Below are 3,898 nucleotides of genomic sequence, written 5' to 3' on the forward strand. Positions count from 1 at the left end.
GAACCAACTTCCAAGAGAAGTGGTGCTGGCTCCTACCCTGGGGGTCTTTAAGAGGAGGTTGGATGAACATCTTGCTGGGGTCATTTGACCCCAGTATTATTTCCTGCCATGGCAAGGGGTTGGCCTAGATGATCTACTCAGGTCCCTTCTGACCCTAGAAACTATGAGACCACCCCCCAGAACCTTACAGGGAAGCATCTCTTTCCAGTTCACATCTAGCATGCAAGAAGTAGGACTCTCCTATGCAGTTCTATGGAACTGCTCTCAGTGAATCAATGAATTCCTGCCTTGGTAAGACAAGGTACAAACAATCGCTGGCTGCAGAAAATGGAAGACATCCACCAAGATTCTAGTCTGGAGAAAGGTTCTCTCAGTAAAAACCCATGCTGCAGTACGTTTCCACTATACACAAGTCATGTCTTCAGCACAGAGGGCAGAGTGCTGCAAAGAACACCATTCCTACAGTGGAAAAGATAGAGGAAGTGACCGACAATGCCAGACCTACAATAGTACCTATACACACAGTAGCCCTATACCGAAGTCCCAAAGGGTTTCGTCCAAATGTCACAACTCTTGATAATCGCTTTGAAGGGAAGCCAGGCAGTCAACCTGTCCCATACATACAGCTTGGCAGTTCCTTGCATTACAAGACTCACAACTCTGCATGTCCCCTCCACTATTATATACAGCATGTGCATCAAATCCCTGCCTGCCATACAGTCTCATCATGCAATCAGATATTCAGGCAATCAATCAATCATTTTGGAAGTGATGCACAAAAAGGGACTAACAGCTTGAAGTTATAGCCCCCAACACAGCCTTTAAAAGCAGGAAGAATTGTGGAAGGATTTGCTCCTGAGTCAGGCCTTGGGAGCTAAGCTAGAAAGCCCACCCCCCAAAGCTGCTAAAATTCTTGAGAGCACCAAGAGATTCCCCAGCTAGAGAGATGTAGGAAGAAGAGCAAGCCTAGAAGACTAAGAAGATCAGACTATCACAGCCTGCAAATACTTATAGCGAGAACTCTAATAGAGGGTTTCTACCCTAGCAGGCATGAGTCGGAACAATTTTATGAAGGGATAGTTCTGATGCATATTACAGCTTCACACAGAAGGCAGTGTAGAGTTGCACCTTGTAGACTAATTCAATTAATTTAATTGAACAACTGCACTCTGATTTCTGCCTGACTTCAGATTAACAAAACTATTTCTTTGTATTTAAATGACCATGTTCCTTTCCATTTAGTAGCCCTGCTCTCTGCACAACCATTTATAGCACCTGATGAAGTGGGCAGTAGCCTACAAAAGCTCGTGCCTCTCTGCAATAATCTGTCAGCTGCCACAGCACCCTGCCTTCCACCTAACATGTCTTGCTACCTCTCTCTAGAAGCTTGTGTTCAGTGTCACCAATCAGGTTTTTCAGCTACTATGTTCCAAGAAACATCACCCCTCATCCATAACATTTGCTCCTTCATGTAGGATCACATGCAGCTGTACGACTCCTGGCAGATGTCAGATTTATTGTGCAATTAACATGTTAATTGCAAGACAAACTATAACATGGGAGAAAGAATTTACATTGAGATAAAATGGCAAAAGCAGCCACAAAGATGCTCTATATTTAATGTGGTACATCTTTGAGATTGGCTTGTATCCTGCTTGAAACTGAAAGTTTGGCATGTGTCCCAGACCCAGGGCGGTCTCCTGCTTGATCCCATGGACCACTTTATCATTGGGACTGGATAGGGGGCAACCCCAGGTCCTGGCATGCCCAGTTGCCAGGCTCCCCATGTGTCAGCAGCTTGAAAGGGTGCCAGAGGAAGTGTAGCACTGAGAGATGGATGCCAGACTTCCTGTGCACTGGCAACCACTAAATTTGCTTGGCTGGTTGAGTCAAGCAACTTTAGATAGCTGTGCATGAAAGTAACTTCTCCAGTGGATTAAACTACTCCTTGAATCTTTGTGGCATCCATAAATTTAATCTGTAAAAGTATTTTCTCAGGAATCATAAATGCCTTGATTTGAATACCAATTTCTGCAGGACCGCATCAGAAACAGATGTGCTGGATCAGTGTTCAACCTTTTTGCCCTGCAGGCCAGATTGGTGGGCCTAATCCAGTGAACAGGGGATATATGTAGCCTGGCCCTGATCCAGCCATGAGGAACTTGGAAATCTGGCAGCAGGGGAGGAGGGCAGTATTATTAATTGCCCTGTTCACCCACAGCCAAAATTTCCTGACCCATGGGCTGAATGCCATGGCTCTGTGGACTAGATTTGGCCTCCAGGCCAGGGGTTAAGCACCCCTGTATTAGATCAATGGCAGGCAACCTTTAAAAAACCTGGGCTGGAACAACCCAGTTCTGGTCCAAAGCAGGCTGGCAGGTTCAGGGGTGTGTCAGCTGCAGGTGCTTGGTTTGTGCCCACGCAGAGACCAGGCAGCTAGGAGCTGTACTTGTGACACTGACCCCCTTTTTCTGGCTGCAGCATGGGCAGAGCCTCTACCTGGTGGGAACCCTAGCTGGGACTGGGCAATTAGAAACTAGGTCCGTCTACGTCACTTTCCTGCACCTCCTTGCCTCAGCCCCCGGCAGGGAAAAAACTCTCCTGTACCACGGCTGTATGTTGCCAACCCCTGCACTAAATGTTTCTTCCTTGACATTCATGCCAAGATCAAATGTTAACCATATGTTATTCCATTTAACATACATCATATAGTTTTTACAACACTCATTTTTAAATCAGGAAAACATGCGTCACTAAATTTAAGCATAAGATCCTCAAGAGATATTAGACACAGCTACACTTGGAAGGCATGCTATTACACTGAAATCAGTTAACACTAAATATTATTTCAATTATGTGCAAGTTAATAAATTAAAATACTAATGTAGGATGCTTTCCACTCCTCAAAATAAATATCATATGGAACAGAGATATTTAACTGAAACCCCGTAAAAAATTAAATACATAAAACCCCCCCAGTAACTTTTGATCAAACTTGTTTCCATGAAAAAGTGATATCAAGTTTAACAATACCGAGTTTATCTAAAACCATGCTGACTACCTCAAACAGCTAAACAGATAGTTCAATTAAAGTTTTATCTTGGCTTTGGTGTCAGATTAACAGGTTTAGAATTACCAGATCACCCCTCTGGCAATTAATTTTACAATATCATCTCAATAGCGCTCAAGTTCTTTGCAACGTCTCCTGCTATTCAAGATTTATTGAAAATTAGCATCAGTAGCCCATGGAACTCTTTCAAACACTCTTAAAACTCTTGGTTAAAAGTTATCCAGACTTTAATACAAAGTTAAATGCTTTCTTGGAAAAATCAGGACATCTTCCTTCCTTATTACTAAGATAGAGATTATTTTGCCATAATAGCATTTACTGCTTAGTAAGATTCCTTGCATAGACAAATGCATTTTTTTAAAACTGTTTTATCATTGACAGTTTCACCAGTTCCATTTGTACCACTGGTAAGTTTCCTTTTATTCCTTGTATTTAAAAGATTCGTCATTTTTCTTAAACCCACTGGTCAGACTTTTTTCCCCTAAATATCTTTAGCCTCCTTTATCTCTTTTCTATGCACTATGGTCAATTTTTCCCCGTCTGTCATTTTACCTTGTTGTTTTTCACAGCCAGATCTATATGGAGAAAATCTTTGAGAGATGGGGAAGCTACATTTCCCACAGTGGTAGTAAAGCAACAAGTCCCAAGAAGCTGAGCACTTTTCCAATAACATAGCCAAGAGGAAGATGGAGACAAAAAGAAATTTTTGAACTAACTACATACAAAAAACCTCAACAACAACAAAAAAACCCAAACCAAACAATGCCCCCCTTCCCCATTCCCCAAAACCACCTAGTCACCCAACCCAGCACTACCTTAAATCTTGGA

The 3,898-nt window shown here is 42.7% G+C and overlaps 1 protein-coding gene across 3 annotated transcripts in view; it reads right to left on the minus strand.

The window, feature by feature from the left end:
• Positions 1–3,898, minus strand: part of RLF (rearranged L-myc fusion) — a 53,593-nt gene that overhangs the window by 35,251 nt on the left and 14,444 nt on the right. The gene's annotated exons all lie outside the window — the stretch shown is intronic.

The sequence above is a fragment of the Crocodylus porosus genome, unplaced genomic scaffold (assembly GCF_001723895.1).
Source record: "Crocodylus porosus isolate Cpor-Errol unplaced genomic scaffold, CroPor_comp1, whole genome shotgun sequence".
Lineage (NCBI taxonomy): Eukaryota > Metazoa > Chordata > Crocodylia > Crocodylidae > Crocodylus > Crocodylus porosus.